The sequence below is a fragment of the Mauremys mutica genome, chromosome 1 (genome assembly GCF_020497125.1).
Source record: "Mauremys mutica isolate MM-2020 ecotype Southern chromosome 1, ASM2049712v1, whole genome shotgun sequence".
Classification (NCBI taxonomy): domain Eukaryota; kingdom Metazoa; phylum Chordata; order Testudines; family Geoemydidae; genus Mauremys; species Mauremys mutica.
Genome location: NC_059072.1, coordinates 130,686,635 through 130,711,655, shown reverse-complemented (window position 1 = coordinate 130,711,655; position 25,021 = coordinate 130,686,635). Strand labels below are relative to the sequence as shown.

At 48.5% G+C, this 25,021-nt stretch overlaps 1 long non-coding RNA gene across 2 annotated transcripts; it reads left to right on the top strand.

Moving 5' to 3' along the window:
* The first annotated feature begins 3,805 nt into the window (after window positions 1–3,805).
* LOC123360603 lies at window positions 3,806–22,173 on the top strand. 2 transcript variants are annotated; one of them, XR_006576039.1, is made up of 3 exons: window positions 3,806–3,874; window positions 21,070–21,154; window positions 22,044–22,173. It is a non-coding gene; the product is annotated as an uncharacterized LOC123360603 (long non-coding RNA). The 2 variants fall into 2 exon arrangements; XR_006576040.1 differs by lacking the exon at window positions 3,806–3,874 and adding an exon at window positions 14,149–14,247.
* Window positions 22,174–25,021: the final 2,848 nt, after the last annotated feature.

Here is a 25,021-nt window from a genome sequence, read left to right as displayed (position 1 = left end):
ACAGCTACATTCCGGTCACTGTGGAATAGTGCGCATGAAGGAAATTGCACGAAGCTATTTTTGGTGGCCTAGATTGGACAGTGCTATTGAAGAGAAGGCAAAAGCTTGTATGTCATGTCAGAGTGTAAGAAATGCACCCCAGTGGGCACCCCTACACCCATGGGACTGGCCTGAAAACCCGTGGCAACGTATTCACGTTGACTTTGCTGGCCCCCTTGAAGGAAGCATGTTCTTGGTGGCAGTAGATGCCCATTCTAAATGGCCAGAAGTCTCTATAATGCAGTCCACTACTGCAGAGAGTACTATCCAAAAACTACGAGGACTCTTTAGTCGTTTTGGTCTGCCAGAACAACTTGTGAGCGACAACGGACCGCAGTTCGTCTCTCAGGAGTTTCAAAATTTTATGAAGGCAAATGGGATACACCACATCACGTCAGCACCATATCATCCGTCCACCAACGGATTAGCTGAAAGATTTGTGCAGACAATGAAAAATGCTTTGAAATCAGCAAAGGGACAACACTCCATTCAAAAGCGTCTGGATACCTTCTTACTTTCCTATAGAAACACACCTCATGCTACGACCCAGGCTTCCCCAGCCTTTCTAATGATGGGACGACAGCTGCGCACTTGCTTTGGTCTGCTAAAACCTTCTGAACCCAGACAAACTGTGCAACATCAGCAGCAATATCAAGTAATCAGACGGGCACCCAGAGCAAAAGACCGAACCTTTAGCCCAGGGCAGCCAGTTTTGGCTCGGAATTATACTTCCAGAGCTAAATGGGTCCCGGCCACAGTCATCACTCAAACAGGACCTGTTTCCTATACAGTCCGGACTGCAGAGAATCTTACCTGGTGGCGACATGTAGATCAGCTGTTGCCAGGTCATGCCAGTCTTCAGGACCCATCTGCAGTTGAGGGGTCTGACTTCACCCCTCCTGGTGAGACACCGAATCATGAGTCACCTGTTCCTGACTGTTCTCCTCCATTACTGCTGGCAGCTGAGATACCCCTTTGCCCAGCACGAGCTGATACCACCTCCTCTCCTATTCGTGCTGCGGACCCTGAGCCCCTAGTACTTTCGGGTGCAACAACACCAGAAGTTCGCCGTAATCCACCTAGAGACAGAAGGCCTCCTCATCGGCTGGATCTTTAGTTAGGGCGAACCCACGGTTATGGGGCAAAATAATCCCCAGGGTTTAGCCGGGAATGGAGGCAGTCTACCCTCCTTCTCTAGTTTATTGTGTGTTTTATTTAGGGGATGTTCTTATTAGGGGGGGAGGAATATGTTGTGTATTTGGTTGTCATGGGTTTTGTTACTATGGCAACTGAGTTAGACTATTAAGGGATAGCTCAGCCGGTTTCAACCGGCTGAGTGAGCTCTCTGTTTCTGTAAATAAAATGGAGGTTTTGGTTAGCTGTCTGCTCTCTGGCCTCAAGTGATTGCTTCCTACACCGGCTGCCCCTAGGACATAACACTCTGGTTCTACTCTGTGATGCATGGGGCTGCAATCAGCTCATTTTCATGCCTAGAGATAATTGGAAAATGGGAGTTGAGGTACCTGTGGAAAATTTCAAGACAAAGCATTTTTTTCATATTTGTCTAAATTTTCTACAGAAAATTTTAGATTTTTTTGGTGAAATATTATAAACCAAAATATTTTGTTCCCATTTTTATCTGTGGTCCAGACTTGGTGGCCAGAGTACATCTCCCACATGCACTGCTTTCTCCCCTCTTGGTGTTGTCATGAGGGATCTCGGGCATTCTGTTTTTCAGTTAAAATATTAAAATTTTCTACAGCCAGCAGACAAGTTTTCAAATAATTTAACTTAGAAACCTAATTTTCTGTCAAAAATAATTTGGATGGAAAAATTTTGACCAACTCAATTTAAGTCACCCAGGTGAGGCCCTTATGCAAACTGTCCCTGTTAGAGGGACAACTTTTGGCTGTTCTTGTCAAATCACTCCAGTTTAGAATGTACCTATGCTTTGACTGTTCCAATGCTAGTTAATGAATGAGACTCCCTCTCCATGCCTGATACTGGTTCTGACTTCATTAATATACACTTTCTCACCTGGGGAATCTATACAAAACCCAACCACAGTGGGCTGCTTGCCTATATGAAATGGATTCTAATTATTCCCCAAGCCTAGCTGTCTCTGCAGCTCCTCCATGAGCCCTCCTCCTTCTCTCTTAGAGGGTCAGGCACCTCCCAGATTTGTAGGCCCAAATTCAGATCATGGGTGTAAGTAATTGAAATACAATTGACTTCGGCAGAATTGAACCCGTTTGCACCAGGTCTAATTATGTTGTATAATATTTCCTGCAAGTGAAAGAGTGATACAGTGGCCGAGGCCCTGCCCAAGAGGTACATTTTCTCTCAGTCAGCAAGCCACTGAAAGAAAATATAGGAAGCATGAAGGTAAAGAAAACAAGTAGCAGTTTCAGATACCCACACTCATACCTATTCGCTGAAATTATAGGTAGAGCTGGTAGCAAAGCCTGTACTTAAGGCTGCTGACACCTCCCACCATCAAACTTTGTTTTCAGTTGCTTATAACTTTACCAAACTTAAACTGTTTGAGCTGAAGTGTTTCTACACTGAAATGTCTGCCTCCAGTTGATTTTTTTAAGTTTCATCTAAAATGGTTCAGCTATTTCCAAGAACAAGATTAGGAGAAAATATGTTATTTTGCCCATATTTTAAAAATTGCTACAACCATTTCATTGAAAAACTATTTCTAGTGCCTTCATGTTTTGGAGCAGGGACTTGAATTTGGATGAGGAAGGGATCTCCCTGCTATAGAGATGTGCCTGTTGCTGTCCTTGTGAAAATTCGCACAAATATAGCCCACTTATAAGCCTCTGAAAAAGACTCAGTAAAGACTCGTCACAGCTGGCATGCTCCATCTCCTCACAGGTTCTATATACAGATTAACAGAAAGATAGATATTCTATATACAGCCTATGGATGTGCCATCCCATCACAGGACTGCAGGGACTTTCTCTACACTTGTTCCTCTGGCTACTGCAGGACTGTAGTGCCAGGCGCAGGAACGGAGAGCGGGGAGACTGTCTCTCCTGTGCGTGAAACAGTCCCACTGCAGCATGGAGGAGAAGGAGGAAACTGTCTGACAAGGATACAGAAGGGAAGAAGGGAATGGGGTTTCATGAGCCAGAAGGTGAGAAACAGTTGGGGAACAGGAGCTGGTGGTGGGTGGACAGGAAGAGAGAGGAGGGGGCTGAAAGCCTGTTTAGGGGGAGAAAGGTGCAAAGGGGGGAAGGGAAGAGGACAGGGTAGCATGGTTTATAAACACTAGAGCACATTCCCCTCCAGAACCTAGAATTGGACCAGGATTCCTGAGTCTCAAAATTCCTCTGCTGTCAGAAAAGCTATGAAACCCTCTGGCAAAGTATGTGGTTCATCCTTTCTAGTGGCTGGTCCACATAGAGGATAACAGCCTGTTACTGCTATCTGTTACTCTGCTAGCTTAAATGGTAGAGGCCGGTGCTGTGAACCTAAAGATTTGAACTCTGCTAATGACCCAAGATGGGGGTCAATATAGCTCCACTTGATTGAATTTCTGGTGGGGTTTTTTTTTCAGTTTGTGGTTTAAAAAAAAATAGTTTGTGTGTATAATTTCCTATGGTAGAAGAACATTATTAAGGTTGCAAAGTTAAGCTCTCTAAAGTTAGGCAATGTCAGATTTAAGACTGCCTATGCAACCTTAATTTGCCCACTTCTGCATATGCATTATAATACTGTCTTTAATAACATGATCACATAGTCTTCTTTTCCACAGGACTCCTGCCTCCTTCAGTGCACAGGATGGACAGTTCTCTTGGGACTCAACAAGTGCTGGAAGAGAAAGGTTGGTCTCATTGTTAAGGCAGTTGAATGCTACCCTGGAGAAATGGATTCTACCCCTGCCTCTGCCACAGAGTCCCTACATGATACGCAAGTCACTTAAACCAACCTTTTCTCGGGTTGTCACTCATTTTGTGTTCCTCATTTTCTGGGTGCCTGACTTGAGACAATGACTTGCAGAGGCGCTGAGCACTCACAGGTGCAGCTGACGTCAGTTAGAACTGTCTTTTAATGTGCTACGAAAAAATACCAAGTCCTCTGGAAAATGAGTGTGTCTCAAGTTGGGCATCCAAAATTAGATGACACTTGAAAATGTTGCTCTTAATTTCTCTGTACCTCAGCTCCCTAGCTGTAAAAAGGGGATAACACCAGCTAATCTCAGGATGTTAGGATGACACATTGACTAATGTTTATGAAGCACTCGGGTACTACTGTAAAAGCACCACAGAAAAGCCCATGAAGAAACTAATAATTTTGTATTCAGTGCAGAGTCTGTAAGATGGATTTGAATGAAGAGGATAAAAAGAAATATTGAATGAGGCAGGGGTCCTCAAGAAAAAATAGTATGTAATCATGTAATTAAAGACCAGACCATAATCATATGGTCAAGGAGGCCAAATTGAAGTTGCACAGGCAACCAAATACAAAATAATAGTCACAATAATTTTTTTAACTCTCTCAAACATTTCAAAAATAATTTTCTTGTAAAATGTGTCATATACAGAATACAAACATGCATGGTGATGTAGCCTGACATTGTGATTGTGTAGCGCAATATAAAGATACAGGCCCCACGCACTTAGGCCCAGATCCACAAAAGTACTTACATGCCTAACTCCCAGACTTAAGTGCCTACATCCCATTTTTAGGCACCACTGTGATCCACAAAACTCCCGCTTGGCTGCCACCATACCCTGTAAGTGCCTAAACTCCCTCAGCACCTCAGCTTCTGCTGCAAAAGTTCCCTAGGTGCCTACGTTGCAGTCTCCGAGCACGTGCACTGCGGCCTCCCTCTAGGCGCTCAAACACCTATCTCCAGCCTAAGCCCCAGAGTGATTCACAAATGGGGGAAGATAGGCATTTGGCTGCCTAAGTCATGTGCAAGGCCTGTAAGCATGCTCAGCGGCTGCTGAGATCTACCAAAAAAAAGCAAGGTAGAGCCTATCCTTTGTAACTCTTAGCCCAGTGGTTTGGGTACGCTCCTGAAATGTGGGAAGCCCCTAGTTCAAATCCCCCTTCTGCTTGATCAGGAGCAGAGATGACTAGGGAGCTGCTATCTCTCAGGTGAGTGCTCTAAATGCTGGGCTACAGAGACATTCTTACTCTTTTTCTGGCCCAATCAATATTTAGTTATTCAATTATTTAATTGAAGTGGAACAACTTCAACAGGTTAGATTGAGGGAGCCCTACATCAGAATATCCCATAGCCCAGTGGTTAGAGTATGCAGCAGAGAGGTGATAAGCTTCTGTTCAAATCCCTTTGCCTCATCAGGCAGAGAGGCAACTGGAACAAGAGGTCTCCCACATCCCAGGTGAGCACCCTGATGGTTGGGCTAAAGAAGGGGTTTTCAAACTGGGGGTTGTGACCCCCCCTGGGGGTAATAACATGGAGGTTGCAAGTACATGCATAAAACAGAGGGCAACAGCCATAAAATATATAGTTTAAATCTAGTGTTTTAGAAAATTATACACAGCTTTCCATCACAATGTAGTGTATTTACTTCAAAAAGTATTGTAAACGTATAATGCAGTGATTGTTACTCCTAAACAAAATATATTTTTGTTTTATCACCACTTTAAGGAAATTAGACTCAGGATTGTAGTATCGTGCATGCAGGTTTGTTGTCTTGAGACTAAAAAGGTGGAACTGAGACATTTGAGGGTTTGATTGTTCAGCAGTTGAAGAGCTGCATTAAACCGCAGACCAATCAGAACACTGAGGCTACGTCTTCACTACCCGCCGTATCGGCGGGTAGCGATCGATTTTTCAGGGATCGATATATCGCGTCTCATCTAGACGCGATATATCGATCCCCGAACGCGCTCCTATCGATTCCGGAACTCCACCACCGCGAACGGCGGTGGCGGAGTCGACATGGAGAGCCCCAGACATCGATCCCGCGCCGTGAGGACGGGTAAGTGATCGATATAAGATACTTCGACTTCAGCTACGTTATTCACGTAGCTGAAGTTGCGTATCTTATATCGATTTTCCCCCTTAGTGTAGACCAGCCCTGAGATCAGCAAATAAAAAAGTAATTTATAATTTAACAATCAGACACACAGGTAGGGGTGGCACTGTGGGGGTGCCTGCAGGGGCTATAGCCACCTCAAAATTTGCCTTAAGACCCTGTAACCATCCCTCCTAGCATAAAGGGCAAACATTACACAGAAGGGTGGCATGGCATGGCATTGCTTCTTACTCTACAATTCAGGGTGGCTGCTGCTGCTGATGATGATGGTAGCGCTGCCTTCAGAACTGGGTGCCCGGCCAGCAGATGGCATTCTCCAGCTGCCCAGCTCTGAAGGCAGCACCACCGCCAGCAGCAGCACAGAAGTAAGGGTAGGTCCATACTTACCCACTGGGTCGACGCGGAGAGTTCGACTTCTCGGAGTTCGAACTATCGCGTCTAATCTAGACACGATAGTTCGAACTCCGAACGCGCTCCCGTCGACTCCGGAACTCCACCACCGTGAACGGCGGTGGCGGAGTCAACGGGGGAGCCGTGGAGTTCGATCCCGCGGCGTCTGGGCAGGTAGGAAATTCGAACTAAGGTAGTTTGACTTCAGCTACGCTATTCGCGTAGCTGAAGTCACGTACCTTAGTTCGACCCCCCCACCCCATAGTATAGACCAGGCCTAAGGTAGTGGCGCACTAAGTCTGCTGCAAAAAGTGATATTGACAAAAATAATTGCATTAAAAAGTAAATATTTTTTTAAATAATTTTTCTGCTTATAATAATAATTTGATTAAAATGTTTTAATCTTACTTTAAAAGTGGGGAGAAAAGGCAAATTCATGTTAAACAATAGGGTTTTAAATTTAACATTTAAAATAGTGTTAAATATACAAAAGTGGTTTTTAATTTAAGGGGGGGGTTGCACTCAGAGGCTTCCTATGTGAAGGGGGTCGCCAATACAAAAAGTTTGAGAACCATCATGCTCAAGTTCTGAAGGAGGTCTTCCCCTCAGCTGTTTTGTGTAGATCTAGGCAGCCTCCGAGCATGCCCACCAGAGCAGGCTCCACATACAAACAGCACCAATCTTCCCTCTGGTTCATGGATTGTGAGCAGAGATAGGCACCTCCCTGCAGCCAGAACTTAAATGCCACTTTGTGAGCGGGGTGGTGCTTAGCCACACTCCTCTCCTTGCCATCTTCTGTTGGCTAACTTAGGCAGCTCACTGACCACCATGCTGGCTTTGTGAATCACACTCCCTGACCCCTTCCTCTCCCCATTCATGTTATAGGGAGACTAGGCACCTAACTCAGGATTTGTGGATCCCAGTGTTTTCCTGTGATTTTCTAGCACTTAGAAAGGTAGGTATTGAAACACAGTCTCACAACGTCTTGGTCCCTTTGTGGCTCCAGGCCTACTTCACACAAGTAAAGTTACACACACACACACAACTCTGTGTGTTTTCAGAGTATTCCTCACCACTTGTCTGGGAGGATGCACTCATAGCTAATATGCCCATTCTAAAACTATTGATAAAACCTTTATAATCCACCATCCCACTCTAGATGGAGATAGGCATCATGGGTTAGATTCTCTTCTGCATCTGAACTCCAATCACCACAAGAGAGTTCCACAAAGAGTTAGGCAGATACATTGCCTTGATCATGGCATTGTGTAAGTTAAAGCAGCCATGCACAGGCATAGGATTCCTAAGAGAGCCTACACCAGTAGGAGATCAGTCTAGTTTAGTTCTGCTGTACCTCTTCCCTACCCCACCTTCCCCCTTCATTTTCTGAGGAGAAGCTGGCACAGGAACTGAATCTGCCAGCTTCATGCCAGCAGAAAGCTCCCCTCTCCAGGAGAATTCTGTGCTGCCCATTTACAGCCAAAATCCTGTCCTACCTGTCAATATTCATTTACACAGGGAAGTTCAGTTCAAATGCGACAGCTGCTTTTCAAAGTGGCAACAAATTGCAGCAAAGGTCACGTGGTGAATCAGTGGCTCATGGCAAGCCAGGCCTACAGCATGCACCTTTTGACTCCTGTAGAAGCCCCTCAGTCTTCCAGCCAGACTTGTTGACTTTGGAAGGACCTTGGCTCCATTCTCAGAGGTTTGAAATTTGGGGAGCTAGCTTTGGAGATCTTTTCAAAGCAGGCACACCCCTTCTTTAAAAAAGCCTGTACATCATTTCTTAGCCACGTAAGTGTATATTAAAGCTGGAGTATAGCCTATCTCTGCTGTGTTCCCACAGAGAAAACTGGTGGCCACCTGTCAGTAGGGAGCATCTCTCATGTTGAATAAGAATTATGGACAAACCTAAACCTCTGGTCATTGCAAGTTAAAAAGTGAAAATCACCTTCTTTGCCCAGAGTCTGGCCCAAGAAATCTTGTAATTCTTTGTGACTGGCTTAAATAAGCGGAAAATTATGTTCAGACTTTCATACGTAATCCTGGTGTCCTTAATTTCTTCTGGTCTTTTAAGGTTGCCACCCTGGCTTACCATAAATCTATTGCTTAAAGGTCATATGCAACAATAAAACAGATGATTTATCTTCAGCCAGAATTCTTGACAGTGATAATTTCTGACAATTTGGAAAAAAAACTCCACCATCCTTTGTGTTCTTTATATGGGCAAAAGAAGGTTTGTCACATTTCACAAAACTTTACATTTATCAGACTTAAAAAAAAAACCCAAAATATCTATTTACATTTCCTGTGGTTTTCATAGCTTCCCTTGGCTGCTTTGATTCACTGTCAAAAAAATATTTGCATTTAAACAAGTGCTGTCAACCCATTTGCCCCCATCGTCTCCTTTGTACCTTCTTACCTTGCCATGTGGTGAATTAAAAAGGCTCGCTTTATTTCATCACTGACTTAGAGCCCAATCCTGCAAATAAATGTGCTAATGCAGATCCTTAAACTCACGTGGAGTCTATGAGACTGACTCAGGTACCATTGACTTAACTGTGAGTCGGGTCAGGCCTTACTGGAGCCAAAGGGAACAAATGCAGTTTATATTTTACATAATGTCTTCCTATACAACGTCACAGAACTCTTCAAAGAATCAATCATAAGCAAAGAGAGTGTACATCTCTGTTGAACCTGGGCAGCCTTGGCCAGTGTCCCAGGGACTTCTTTTGAGAAATCTGAAATATCCCAGTTTTCCATTTAATCAAACAAAACAATGGGTTTGTTCAAGGTGTATTGCTACACCAAAAAAAATGTGCTCTGTGTTACAGGGGACAATGCCTCTTTATGTGGCCCTTGGTGTGGCAGTGGAAGCACCCTCAGCGCCTTCCCCCTGCCACGGCCCCAGTCTTGGTTGTTTGGGCCCTAGCCCTTTCTTCTGGGCTGGCCCGGGCCTTGGGAGCTCCATGAGGGCACTCCTTTTTCAGGTGTCCCGACTCCCCACAGACCCAACAAGCTGGGGGCCCCCCTGTTACCTTCACAGGGGGAGCCTTGTCTGGGTGAGGCCTCTCTGCCCCAACCCAGTAGGGGCACACCCTTCTCCAGTGTCCACGTTGCCCACAGGCGAAACAGTCTTTAGGCCCTGGCACTTGCCTCCGGCCCAAGGTGCCTGGCCCCCGTTGAGGTCCATGTGCCCGCCCCCGCAGCAGCTGAAGCAGCCGCGCTTGCTGCTCGGCGAGCCGGGCCACACAGGCTCTCCAATAATAGTCCATCTTTGTCATTTTCTCCACTGTTTTATCTCTCAAGTCTCAAAGTCCAGGCAATAGTCCCATAGTCCTTGCCCTGGCCCCTTGTATCAGGGGCGGACCGCTATGCCCGCATTCTCCACCACATGTAACGGGTTGGACTCACCCCCGCGGCGCCTCCTGCTGGTGACTCCGGGAATTAGCTCTGTCCAGCGCTGGAGCGCCCTCTGCAGGCCGGTGATCCACCTGTCTTCAGGCCCCCGTGTCCCTCCCTGGACCCGGTGCCCTTTTACATGGGGTGCTGCCCCTAGCAGTAACCCCTTTCTCTTAGGGTCTCCCCTCCCCAGGGAACCCCCACCTTCTATCCCCACCTTGCCTCAGTATTGGCTACTGCCAGTCATTGTCTAGCCCCACACTCTGGGGCAGACTGCAGTATCAGCCTACTCATCACAGGCAAAGGGGTTTGGACCTGCTGCCTTGGCCTACCCCTGGGCTGCCCCCTGCAACCCCCAGTACCTGTTAGCCCTCTGCTAGGCCGTAGCCTGGGGCTTTCCAGGCTGGAGCTCCCCAGCTCCTCAGCCTTTCCCCAGCCCTGCTTCACTCAGGTACCCGGTCTAGCTCCCTGCAGCTAGGCCCTTCTCTCTCTGAAGGCAGAGAGAGACTGTCTGGCTTCTGGCCTCCAGCCTTTTATAGGGGCCAGCTGTGGCCTGATTGGGGTGTGGCCCAGCTGCAGCCACTTCCCCAATCAGCCCAGCTTTTAGAGCCACAGCTCTCAAGCCCTGCCAGGCCGCTTTTAAACCCCTCAGGGCCGGAGCAGGGGTTCACCCTGCTACAGAGTCCTGTTTTTCAATTATGAAGATATGGTCACCTGAATCGTAAGCTACTGGGAAAATATAGTTATACTCTGAAAAATGACTCTATAAAGAGAATGACATTTTTGTGCTCCGTGTTTATTGCCTCTCAAGGATTTCCATATCAAATGTGCCTCATTCACTGGAAAAATGTGTACTTATTTTTTATTCTATAAAGGTTCTTATACTGCCTTCATCACTGTAGCATCTGAGTGTCTTCCAGTAGTGCATTAAGAGATGTGACTAATATCTGCCACATGTGGTTTGTTCTCTCTCATCCTCTCCCCAGGGGAGAACTGTGTGCAAAGTTGGTTTTTTTGTTTTGTTTTTTTGTTTTGGGAGAGTTTTGTTTTGGGTTTTCTTTTACTTTACACACTGTATGTGTTTATATTAGAGAAAGCAAGGTCAAAGATGTGGACCTTGCACTTAGAGCAGAAGGTGTTGAGACTTGTGGAAACTCCTGTGGGAATTCATTCCACATTCTCAGACCAGCCCCCAAGAAAGCTTTATCTACCGCACAGAGGAGATTTAGCCTTATTGTAGAATATTCCACTGGCAGGGGTGCTGGAACAATTTGAATAGTGAGGGTGCTGAGAACCATTGACCCAAATGGTAAGTGATGGAAACCATTTCAAGCTGGGGGTGCTGCTGCACCCCCTGTACTCTTAGTTCCAGCACCTATGTCCCCTGGGCCTTATGAGCAGGGCTGTTAATCACGGTCTTCATCACGCTTTAGGCAATCTTTTAGATATGCTAGGCCCAAGCCACTGAGTGCCTTGAAGACAAGAGCCAAGACCTTGAATTTATTTGGCTCAATTTTCCTAATTCCAGACCGGCAAACACACACTGAGGTCTGAAACACAAGCTGGGTTCTTTCCTACTCATCACCAGTAATAGAGAGACTCTGCAGGCCAAATGATACCTCCAGTGACAACTGTGCAACCTTTTGTCTCTCAATTATGTCCTCAGTGACAGCTGTGTAAACTCAATGTCATCAGTGGGTTTGCATAGGTGTAATTGCTTGGGGTTTAGTAAACAGTTGTGCTGATGATACCCAAGAAGGAATGAAAGCCAGCTCCGCTCTCTCTTGGCTGAATTGACTCCCCAGAACTTCCAGGGAAGCTTATTTTAAAATCAACAGATACAACTCTGAAAACTTACAGTGAGCAGATTAGTTAAGCAATGTGTCATTTTTACAGTCACATTTTAGAGCAGAGCTACATTTTAAGGTGAGAGCTAATAAAAATTGAAGCCGTGGTACAGAGTGAGGGAGATTTCTATGGCTATGTCTACACTACAGGCTAGAGGGGTGATTCCCACCTCGAGGAGCTACGCCTGTGCTAGCGCTGATTGAGCTAGTGCGCTCTAAATAGAGTCTATCTGCAGCCATGTAAGCAAAGGGAGGGGCTAGCTGCCCTGAGTGCATCCCCATGTGAGAGACTAGGCACGTACTCAGGCCAGCAAGGCCCTACTCACCTCTTGCACCACCATGGCTACACTATTTTTAGCACACTAGTTCAATTAGATCTAGCACTAGTATGTCTCCTTGAGGTAAAAATCACATCCCCAGCTCAAAGTGTAGACATATCTCACCTAAATGGGGCTGTATCTGTGAAAAAGCAGCCCTCATGGGGCAGAGCTGCAGAAATGAAGAATAGCGGAATGATTAGGCAGGGCAGTAAATGATGGCAGAGGGGTAGAATGGATAGTGCATGGGGAGGTGTGCAAACAAGGAGAACAATTTTGAATTGCAGTTAGAATTAATGTGACAGATGATGGAGACATTTCCCTTTGCTGTCTTGGTTTTCTTTAGCTGGGCCTAAATTTTTCCTCTTTTAGTGACATGAACTGAGCGGGCCTTTCGAGTTCCTCCTCCTACTAGAACCAGGAAGGCCTGAATATTCTACTCCTGCTAAGGCCTGGCCAGCGTGAAAGTGATAGGAATGTAGAAGTGCTGTCTCTTCTCCATCTCTGAACTACAGCTTAACCAAAGATCTTCTGCCTGACACAGCCTAGATCAGGGGGTCGGCAACCTTTCTGAAGTGGGGTGCCAAGTCTTCATTTATTCACTCTAATTTAAGGTTTTGCGTGCCAGTAATACATTTTAACGTTTTTTAAAGGGCTCTCTCTAGAAATCTATATTATATAACTAAACTATTGTTGTATGTAAAGTAAATAATAGTGTAGTGAGGTGAGCGGGGCTGGCAGCTGATATCCCAGGCTGTCAGCAGGCTGAGTGGGGCTGGTGGCCAGGACCCCAGACTGGCTGCGGGCTGAGCGGGGCTGGTGGCCAGGACCCCAGCTGGCAGGGGGCCGGTGGCTGGAACCCCAGACTGGCTGTGGGCTGAGCAGGGCCAGCAGCCAGTATCCCAGGCCGGCAGCAGGCTGAGTGAGGCCAGCAGCCAGGACCCCTTCCGTCCACCAGATCCTGCCAGCCGGGGTCCCAACCCCCAGCGCTGCTCAGCCCGCTGCCAGCCTGAGGTTCCGTTCATCCAGGCTGGCAGTGGGCTGAGCGGGGCTGGGACCCCGGCTGGCAAGGAGCCAGCGGACAGAACCCCAGACTGGCTGCGGGCTGAGCGGGACCAGGACCCTGGCTGGCAAGAGGCCGGCGGACAGAACCCCAGACCAACAGTGGGCTGAGCGGCTCAGCCCGCTGCCGGTCTGGGGTTCCGTCCGCCAGCTCCTGCCAGGTGGGGTCCCAGCCACCGGTCCCACTCAGCCCGCTCATCCAGGCAGGCAGCGGGCTGAGCGGGGCCGGCGGACAGAACCCCAGACCGGCAGCAGGCTGAGCAGGGCCAGCGGCCGGGACCCTGGCTGACAGCAAAGTGCCACTAAAAATCGGCTCGCATGCCGCCGGGTGCCAACCCCTGGCCTAGATAATGACAGAACCAAAGAACTTCCTCACAACCGAGCCTGGGCACTGACAAGCTCAAGAATCCACACCTTGCTAGGGCTGTGAGGTTCTTTCTCCTACAGAAGCCTAGAGCAGCTGCTACTGCAGGCTTGAGAATCCTGTCTCTGTTCTCTCATCTCAGCTGATCAGTAAGTAGTGCACATCATTGGGAAGGCAGCACAGCTAATAGGCTTTGGGAAGGTACAGGCAGAGACAAGGCAACAGAAAGGATCAGGCAGCATAGGGTCATGTTGAAATGTGAACATCCAATCATCCCAGTGCAATGCCTGTTTTATAAATCTAAATCTTAGCATGATGCAAAATGCTAACTTGAGCTTTCCTGTCAGTGTCATCCATTCCAGTATTAGTCCTGGCTCCAATCGATCTGTTAACAGTGACCCTTTTTTTTAGTGTTGGCTAAAATATATTTTAGCCAGGTTTTTTATTGTGATTGCATTTACATAGACATTGCAGTCAAGGGTGTTAGTCTAAATGTCTTAACCGTTCAATAGCTGAGGGAAGGGCATTGTGCAAGTCCACGAGGGAACCAGGCAGCCCTTGCTGATGGATGCAGTCTGCAAGTCTTTCATCTACCTCTTCTAATTGACCACAGTGGCAAAAGGGTGAGTCACAAAGGCCCCACTGTTGCACTACATCTGATCATTCTACATTTGAAGCAAGTGAGCTTTGCCCACAGATGACCTGGAAGGTAAAACTAAGGGGGCTGGACTGTTAGATCTGTCGTGAGATAGTCATTGGCTACGTGTGAAGCTTGTTCTTGCCACCTAGTACACCATCTGGAGGTAACATCAAGGTTCTTTAAAGGAACTATCCAAACGGTGGTAGATCAGTGGATTGGGCACATCTTTTAAACAGGGGTAGATGTGACATGTCTTGCATCTTAAGTAACAGATTCTGCAAGGCAACTTGTCACCTGATGTCAGAAGGGGTAACGCTGGACAGGACCAGCAGCCAGGCCTAGTTGGTTGGTCTCATGGTACCAGTTGTTGTGCACACAGTTTCATTCAGCTGACTGTCCATTAGTCCTGTGTGAGAGAAGCTGAGCCACATCAAAGAGCAATCTTGTGCTACAGAATAGCAAATGGCAAACCCAGAGCTTCTTAGTGTCTGCACGTAGGCTCCCCACACTGCTTAATTTGTAAAGAGGTGCCGGGGCTCAAGCAATTTTTTTAGATTCATAATGCATGCAGCAAGCCCAGAGATGCCGGGACTATGAACTGCCAAGCCTAAAGGTGCCAGGGCTCAGGCCCAGCAAGCTCTGGAACAAATTAAGCACTGGCTCCCCAGGTTGAACTAGCTAGTCTACTGATCAGGTTGTTTCTAGTCTTTATTTTCAGAGAGGTCTTGACAAGGTGTTCCTTGAATGTCATTGTGCGGTCCAGTGTCACACCTGAACACACAGGCTTTGGGTCATGGTCCACCCTGCAGCCACTCAGGAAGATGTATCTGTTGGCCTTTGTGTGGTTTAGATGGAAATAGCTGGAAAGTTACTCTTTTGCACTTGGTTAAAGTCTCCATCTTTTACACTGGTGGGTCACCTCTCTCATATCTTCATTCATGACTCCTTCTAGGTGACTGAAATCCTGGTCCTGCACTGCCAGACAGATGTCATCTGCCTTGATAAAACATCTGGCATTAGTGCAGGGAAGCTCATTTGTATAGCAGTTGAAAAATGTCAGTCCTAGGCCTTGTCTACACTACAAGACTATTTCGAATCTACTTAAGTCGAATTTGTGGATTCGACCTTATGAAGTCGAATTTGTGTATCCACAGTAAATACACTAATTCGAATTTCTGAGTCCACAGTAACGGGGCTGGCGTCGACTTTGGAAGCGGTGCACTGTGGGAAGCTATCCCACAGTTCCCGCAGTCCCCGCTGCCCATTGGAATGCTGGGTAGAGCTCCCAATGCCTCCTGGGGGAAAAATGTGTCGAGGGTGCTTTTGGGTAACTGTTGTCATTGAACCGTCAATCACGCCCTCCCTCCCTGAAAGCTCCGGCAGGAAATCTGTTCGCGCCCTTCTCTTGTCGGTTACAGCGCGTACGCCACAGCACTGCGAGCATGGAGCCCGCTGCGATCATCGCTGCACTTATGGCCGTTGTCAACTCCTCGCACCTTATCGTCCACCTCTTCCACAGTCAGCTGCTGAGAAATCGGGCGAGGAGGCTCCAGCAGCGCGGTGAGGACAGGAATTCACAGAGTGGCGCAGACCTCTCACAAAGCAGGGTACGCCGCGCAGTGGAGATCATGGTGGCAATGGGTCAAGTTCATAGTGTGGAACGGTGATTCTGGGCCCGGGAAACAAGCACGGACTGGTGGGACCGCATAGTGCTGCAGGTCTGGGATGAATCACAGTGGCTGCGAAACTTCAGGATGCGTAAGGGCACTTTCCTTGAACTCTGTGACTTGCTGTCCCCTGCCCTGAAGCGCCAGGACACCCGGATGCGAGCAGCCCTGAGTGTGCAGAAGCGAGTGGCCATAGCCCTCTGGAAACTTGCAACGCCAGACAGCTACCGGTCAGTAGCGAACCACTTTGGCGTGGGCAAATCTACCGTGGGGGTTGCTGTGATTGAAGTAGCCCACGCAATCGTTGAGCAACTTCTCTCAAAGGTAGTGACTCTCGGAAACGTCCAGGACATCATAGATGGCTTCGCCGCGATGGGATTCCCAAACTGCAGTGGGGCTGTAGATGGGACTCACATCCCTATCCTGGCACCAGCCCACCAGGCCAGCGAGTACATTAACCGAAAGGGCTACTTTTCAATGGTGCTGCAAGCACTGGTAGACCATAGGGGACGTTTTACCAACATCTTCGTTGGTGGGCGGGCAAGGTTCATGACGCGCGTGTGTTCAGGAACTCTGGTCTGTTTAAACGCCTCCAGGCAGGTACTTTCTTCCCGGACCACAAAATAACGGTTGGGGATGTGCAGATGCCTACAGTGATCCTCGGGGACCCAGCCTACCCGCTAATGCCCTGGCTCATGAAGCCCTATACAGGCGCCTTGGACAGTGAGAAGGAACTCTTCAACTACCGGCTGAGCAAGTGCAGAATGGTGGTGGAGTGTGCTTTCGGACGTCTCAAGGGGAGATGGCGGAGCTTACTGACTCGCTCGGACATCAGCGAAAAGAATATCCCCGTAGTTATTGCTGCTTGCTGTGTGCTACACAATCTCTGTGAGACCAAGGGCGAGACCTTTTTGTCCGGATGGGAGGTTGAGGCAAATCGCCTGGCTGCAGTTTACGCTCAGCCAGACACCCGTGCCGAGAGAATATCCCAGCGGGAAGCACTGTGTATCCAGGAGGCTTTGAAAGCAAGTTTCCTCGGAGAGCAGGGTAACCTATGACTCTCCACTTGCTTTCAAGAGAAACTGACCCTGGGCCTGTGTCTGTATGTGTCGATTTCGATCTGCGGTTACATACCCCGTTCTCCAAGTTTCCCCCACTTCCAAAGCACGTTTTAAAGCAAATTAATTGTAACACTCATTATTAATAAATCTTTGTTTTACTTTGCATTTCTGTTTAGGTGTTGAAACATGGACGCATACTGTGCTGGGCACGGTGTGCACTGATGTACAGACCGCTTGTTCCATAGAGGAACGACATCCTCCTGCTCCTACATAGGTCTCTGGGGTGGGGGACGGTTGCAAGTGGTTGTGCATGAAGGGGAGGGTTTGCGGGAAGGGGTGGGTTTGCAGGAAGGGGCGAGTGGTGCCTTCTTTGGATAGGGGTTTGGATGACGGCAGTGGGCTGCGGGTTTGGGCGTAGGAAGGGGTGAGGGGTGTGGGGGAAGGGTGAGTATCTGTCCGTGGATGAGGGCTCTTGTTGGGGCTCAGGGCAGCGGAGAGGCTCGTTGCTACGGTGGAAGTGCATGGTAAGGGCAGCGTGCCTTAACATTAAGGGGGTGGCAGGCGCTAGGACCCTGGACAAGCATACACATCACAGAATGACCCGGGGCAGCATACACCACACAGAGTGACCCTGGTGCCTACTGACTGCAGTGTGTGTGTGCCCTGCAGTTGATCATGGCCCCAAGTCTGTACCCTGGTAATGTAGGCTATACCGTGCAATTATAAATCCCCTCCCCCCCATACACAAAAAAATCCTCTGACACGAAAGACGTGACTGAAACAGTGAATAACAGCAAACAGCTTTTAATAATCTAATACACACTGGGGGGATGAAACTTGGATTTGGGACTGGGTGAGCCTGTAAGGGAAGCACTTCTACAAATTTATAGCGTGAGAGGTGTGTGGTACATTAGCGCTATGCAGTGGTGCAGTGACAGTTCTCACGGCCCCTACCGCCCCGCCGTCTTGTACTTTTGGGTGAGGGGGGGGCAGGACTTCTTGGCGGGGGAGGGCGGTTGCAGATACACTGCAGGGGGGCTCTGTCCTCCTGCCTGCGGTCCTGCATAACATCAACAAGGCGCCGGAGCGTGTCCGTTTGCTCCCTCATTAGCCCAAGCAGCGTTTGAGTCGCCTGCTGGTCTTCCTGCCGCCACCTGTCCTCCCGTTCGATGTGTGTGCGATGCTGTTGACATAGGGTCTCCCTCCACTGTCTCTGCTCTGCCGCCTCGGCTCTGGAGCAAGCCATCAGTTCCGCGAACATCTCGTCCCTAGTCTTTTTCTTTCGCCGCCTAATCTGCGCCAGCCTCTGCGAGGGGGATGCCGGGGCAGTCCGGGAAAGAGCCGAAGCTGTGTGATGGGAAAAGTAACTGATTTCCTTGAACAGATACATGTTTGCGAACAGTGAACACAGTCTAGTCAGTTTCTCTGAACAAGACCATACAGGGCAACAAGTCTCACGAGATCTCAGGACAAGTTCGAGATTTCGGAATACGCTCTCATTGGCTGCGGCATTGCACAGGAGAGCGGACAAGTGGGGAGAGACAGCTGAATCCGTCTAGCAGACAGTCCTGGTAAGCCTTACAGTACATTCTGCTTATCAGTTAATGGATAGCTGTGCCCTCCCGCTAAAGGCAATCTGGAAATCATATACTCTGACCCTTTTCCAGCCACTCCCGCCAGTGCACGGGAAAGATCAATGTATGCTTTTCCTATGTGGCCTACAACACGTGGCTGTTAAGCGAGGGTCATTGTTATGCAAAGTAAAAGTTAACCATTCACAACAGTAACAATACACTAATTGCCCTAATTAGATGCAGCATTTCATGAACGAGATCACCCTGATGCGGGTCCCTCGGAGTCACAAAGAGCGGATGCTAAGGGAAGCCCTGCAGAGACCAGGACCATATGCGGCCATGCTTGTGGAGGCGATGATTCCCATCTACATAAGGATGTCCTGGCGCGGAAGAGTGTGCTTCCATGGAGCACCCAACAAGGCACCTCTCCCCAGGAACCTCCTGCGGAGGCTTTTCGAGGACCTAAATGAGACCTTTCTTGAATTGTCCCTGGAGGATTATTGTTCAATCCCTATATGTGTGGACCTACTTTTCATATAGTTTTTCACTGAAAATTTTATATATAGTATTTCTATTTTTTTATACCTGTTTTATAAAAAATAAATGTTTACATGTTTATATCACTTACCGCCTGATCCTTCCCCTGATTCAGAGTCCGGGTTAATGGCCGGGGAGGGTTGGTAGGGGATCTCTGTGAGGGTGATGAAGAGATCCTGGCTGTCAGGGAAAGCAGTATTGTGTTCGCTGTCGCCTGCGCCATCCTCCACAGACCGTTCCTCATCTTCCACATCGGCGAACATCGAGGAGGAACTGTCCAGGTTCACTATGCCATCCACTGAGTCCACGGTCACTGGTGGGGCAGTGGTGGCAGACCCACCTAGAATGGCATGCAGTGCCTCGTAGAAGCGGCATGTCTGCGGCAGGGCTCCGGAGCGTCCGTTTGCCGCTCTGACTTTTTGGTAGCCTTGTCTCAGGTCCTTGATTTTCACGCGGCACTGCATTGCATCCCGGCTGTATCCTTTCTCTATCATTGCTTTGGAGACCTTCTCGAAGGTCTTTGCATTGCGCTTGCTGGAGCGCAGCTCCGACAGCACAGACTCCTCGCCCCACACACCGATCAGATCCAGGACTTCCCGGTCTGTCCATGCTGGGGACCTCTTTCTATTCTTGGATTGGCCGGACTCCTCTGCTGGAGAGCTCTGCATCGTTGCAGGTGCTGCGGAGCTCGCCCCGATGTCCAGCCAGGACGTCAGATTCAAAGTGCCCAGACAGGAAAATGAATTCAAATTTTCCCGGGTCATTTCCTGTGTGGCTGGTCAGAGAATCCAAGCTCCGACTGCTGTCCAGAGCGTCAACAGAGTGGTGCACTGTGGGATAGCTCCCGGAGCTACTAAGTTCGATTTGCATCCACACCTAGCCTAATTCGAGCTAGCCATGTCGAATTTAGCATTACTCCACCTGTCGGGGTGGAGTACCAAATTCGAACTAAAGAGCCCTCTAGTTCGAATTAAATGGCTTCCTGGTGTGGATGGTTGAGCGGTTAGTTCGAATTAACGCTGCTAAATTCGAATTAAAGTCCTAGTGTAGACCAGGCCCTAGAATGAGCCTTAAGGTAGAGACCATTGTTTTGGGAACTCCAGAAGCTTGTTTTTTGTCCAAGTGAAACTTGGAACTGGCAGCCTCTCAGCAGCAGCTCCACAGCCATGATAACCATTGTGATAGGACCAATGCCAATTTTGGTAGTAGGCCTGTATGCCAGGTCATGCCATAGGTAGCTGTAAGATCTAGGAATACTCTGCACGTCTTCTGCAGTTAATTATGGCAAAACTAATGAAGCACTATCTTAGATAAAGACTAAAAAAAAAAAGTTATGGGGCAGAAAATGTAGATCCAACCTCCAACTAGCAGTTCCATCAAAAATAAAATCATTAGCAAATATTTTTAATTTTTTCCCCTAGAGATCTTGGGTCTGAGTCTCTGTTGCCCTAATGCTCCTATATGTCACTCTGGCAGCAAAAAAGCAAGGCAGGAATAGCCTCTGAGGGAAACCTATGATGTAAAGAGGTTCTCTAACCATTAGAGAGCTGCCAGAATAGTTTTAGGAGACAGACACACACACACGGCCACCACCATTATATAGGGGTGTGCCAGCAGCTGGAGGGAAAGGCCCAAGTGTGGTGCTCAAGGCCACTTTTGCACCAAGGGTGGGAATGGAGGAAGTCAGAATCCAGGGCTTTTCCATCTATTCAGACCCATGCAGGGTAGTCCTCCTGCAAAAAAAGAGGAAGTAAAAGCAATCTAGATCAGGAGATGCCTGTTTCATGTCTGTTTTGGCCAAACTATTTGCAAATGTTATATTCAGAGATTTCAGATTCCAAGTGGCAGCAGGATCGTCTGATGCTAGTCCAGTCAAGTCTTCAGAGCTGACAGAGGCCACCAACTCATTTCTCACAGGCCACAAAACAGCTGTCAGATAGTGTAGGTGCAGCTGTCGTGCAAGGACATAGGGTGAGTGAGGCTGCAAAGGTCAGAGGAGTCACACCGTGTACATTGGAAGGTGGAGCCCTGGACTGTAGGGTCAGAGAGTGACCTGCAAGCTGCAGCTTACAACAGGGTTTGATTGCTGTGTTATGTAATGTTGGAATAAAAATAAATTGCTAAACACAAGCTCTATTTGTTTTAGTGCAAAGAACAACACAGATGGCAACAGCTTTCAACCTGGACAGGCAACCTAGGGATTAAAGGCACCACATGCCAGTAACAATCCTGTGAGTCACCCAATTCCACCCTTTTATAAACACCAAAGCTATTTTTCCTTTACATATGTGCAAATAGGGACATTTTTACTAACACACTTTATATTTAGCATTTTTCTAACATCAAAATATAAACAGTTGGTCACCTACCACGGTGATTGCTGAGAGAGATGGAAACTGTCTGCCATATAATTCTTCTGTAATAGCAGAGAGAGGGAACTAAACCTCACCAAACCAGAAGGCTAGTTGGTTAAACCTTCCCGAGCGTAGAATGATAGGGGTAACACAGCTGGACAGTGGGGAAAAGAACAGAAGAGAATAAAAGGCAGCTGAAAACAATTGCTGCCTTATCCTCCCATCACTGATAAGCCTCCAATTCTCTCCCATGCTTCAGTGCTCAAGTCCCCCTCAACTCATCTCCTAGAAAAAACGCCATTTTAAAAAAGCTAAGTATTCCCACTACACTAGGCATTGTTACTAATTTGGTAGCTAGCAGATGCCATAGGGCTAGATATTCCCTTAACATTCAAACAAAATGTCAGATGTAGCTTCTTACATTTCCTCAGGAGACTTGTATGGACCAGCAGTGAATTCAGAAAATAGCTGAATGGAAAGAAAGACCGTGTCTAAAGCCAGAGTCACAAGGCAGAAGTGTGCAGGAGAATAAAATTATAGCAGCTCCACTAGTTTAGCCAGTAGAGGTCTCTCTTCTACTAATCCACTAATAAAAAATGATAATAAAAAAAGTTTTCCCTTTTGAAAGCACTCCCAAAACAGAATAAAATAAATAAGTGAGTGAGCCTATCGGCTCAGCTGTGAACTGTTCAGCACTTTAGTCCACAAAGTGCAAACTACTGGATAAAAATGTTACAACACTAACCCCAGACTTTTCATCCCGCAGGAAAGGCCAACACAGACGCCAAAACAATGCATATGTCTGCCACCAAGGAAAAAGGAGAATAAGGGGTATTGCTGAAACTGCTCCCAGCAGGGATATGATCCATTTGCTTGAAGAGCTCTTTAGTCCATGCAAGGGTAGTTCAGGGGATTGGTAATGTGATATGGAGCCTTTCTTGTATAAGTCACTGGTTTAAATCTGGATAATCAGCAGTGCCTGAAAGCCTTTACAACTTAATGGCTATTCTGTTGGTCTATGTGAAATGAATTGTTGGTCTTGATCCATCTTTTAATGGGGTCTACATCACAAAAAAATATGAAAACTCAAAGCAGCTGGAACCCTTGTTGGCAGTCTCAGAAGAGAGGCCAAGGTTGGAAGGGTATGAAGGTAACTCTCCTCGTCTACTAATCTACTACTGCCAGCATATTGGGAGGGCAGCATATGGAAGTCTGTACTGGCACTGCCCGTGCTGCATCTGTCCCATGGACGGAGGACTTCAAATAATAAGGAGAGTCAATCAGCATTTCCTATCAACATTAAATGTACATTAAAGGTAATCGGTAAATATGTTTTTTTAAAAATCCAACAGTTAGGTGCTAAATGCCTCAGGTAACTAGGAGGGGAGGGACATTCAGGACATGATCAATGTAACACATAATTTGTAATCTCCATATCTGAGATTACACAATCATTATAGATCTGCAACTCATGCTCCAGGTGACAACACACTCACCATGGAACCCTGTTGTAGACTGAAGCCGGTCGCTGAACCTGATCCAATGTCAACAGGCAATGCTTGATCCAATAGGAATTTTTCCATTGACTTCAGTGGGCATTGGATCAGACCCAAAGACCGTCTGCTCTGAGAGGTGCTGTAGACTTTCATATTCCAACATGAGTTTCCTCATCCCAGAATCCAGTGGAGTCCATTACCTCCTTTTTAGGTCCAAGCAGATGTGCAAGGCAGTATATCCCTTTGGTAAGAAGCAAAAGCTTATGTAGCCTGGGTGATTTAGCAAGACCTTTTAAAGCCAAGAGGAAATTCTGGTCAGCCTGAGTCCTGGGCAGTTGAGTTCAGAGAGATTACCAGATAGGTCAATTCTCCAGGGTCTGGTGCAGCATGGGATAGCAGTGAGATGCCTTCTTGGACCGATGTACTTACATCAGTGTAAGTAGTCATCCACACTGATGTGGTAGCAATTTAACTCCACTAGTCAACAGCTGCACCCCTAAAAAAGGGAGTTACAGCTGTTGATTTAACTTAGGATGCATCAGTTGGAGAAAAATGTGTGTGAAAACCTACTCCTGCCAAAAGGAAATTTATATTAATGCAACCCTTGTGTACAGACCAGGACTAAAAGAGTTAAAGGTGTCCTACAGAGGAGAATAGGCCAAGATCCTCAAAGGTATTTAGGTACCTAACTCCCATTAATTTAAATGGGAATTGGGTCCCTAAATACCACTGAGGATCTGGGCCCAAGAGCCTGGCTTTGTGGCCTGTTATTTTGCTTCATGATATATGGTGAAGAAACCCTGACAGATATTTTGTCCAGGTTTTTTGTCTCATTGTCACCTTACGCTCCCCACAGTCTGTTATAGCCACATGTTGCCTCTCTTCATACACTTAGACCAGGGGTCAGCAACCTATGGCACGCATGCCAAAGACAGCACGCGAGCTGAGTCCCGGCAGGCAGCAGCGTGCCATTAAAAATCCTGCCCAGCTCGGCCCGCTCTTCTCCATCCTCTGCTCCCCCATCCCCCGCGGGGGCAGGGGGCAGAAGCATAGGAGTGCGCATGGGGTGTGCCCAGGCCCACCCTAATGCAGGGGTGGGCAAATGGCCCCACTCTCCCAGTGCGGCAAGCCGCGGGATCCGCGCTCCCGGGCCAGAGCGCCAGGCCGAGCACAGCAAGCCGCCGGCCCCTCCCCAGCCTTCCCCGCTCCCTTGGAGCCAGGGCCGGCTTTAGGCCTATTCCACCAATTCCCCCGAATCGGGCCCCGCGCCTAAGAGGGCACCGCACCCAGTGAGAATCCCTTCCCTGGCTAGAGGCGCCTTTTTAATTTTTACTTACCTGGAGGCGCTCCGGGTCTTCGGCGGCACTTTGGCGGCGGGTCCTTCAGTGCCGCCGAAGATCTGGAGCGAGTGAAGGACCCGCCGCCAAAGTGCCGCCGAAGACTTGGAGCACCGCCCAGTGAGTACAAGCCCCGCGTGATTTTTTTACATTTTTTTTTTAAGTTATCCCTGCCGGGGCCCTGCCGAAACTGTTCGAATTGGGCCCCGCAGGCTGCTGCGTGCGCAGTGCTCTGAGGGCCGGGGCTGCCCGCTCCCATGGGGCAGTGTTTGGCTCCATGGGGAGGCAGACATGCTCCCTGCTTATTCGGAGCCATGCCACCGCGCACACAGCACTCTGAGGGGAGGAGCTGCCCGCTCCCACAGGGCAGAGTGTCTGGCTCTGCGCGGAGCAGAACATGCTGCTAGGAGCCTCCTGATAAGGGGTCTGGGTCTGGGGGGGGGGGTGGATAAGGGGTGGGGGCAGTCAGGGGACAGGGAGCAGGGTGGGTTGGATAGGGGGTGGGATCCCGCGCGGGGTGGTTGGGGCGGGAGATCTCTGGAGGGGGCAGTCAGGGAGCAGGGAGGGTTGGATGGGGCATGGGAGTCCTGGGGTCTGTCAGGGGGCAGGGAGTGAATAGGGGTCAGGGCAGTCAGGGAGCAGGGGGGGTTGGATGGGTCGGGAGTTCTGGGAGTCCTCTCAGGAGGTGGAGAGCAGTTGGATAGGCATGGGCGTCCCGGGGGTCTGTGTGGGAGCGGGGGTGTGGATAAGGGTTGGGGCAGTCAGGGGACAAGGAGCAGGGAGGTTTAGATAGGGGATAGGGTCCTGGGGGGCAGTTAGGGGCAGGGGTCCCAGGAGGGGGTAGTCAGGGGACAAGGAGCAGGGGGGTTGGGGATTCTGAGGGGGGCAGTCAGGGGGCAGGAAGTAGGAGG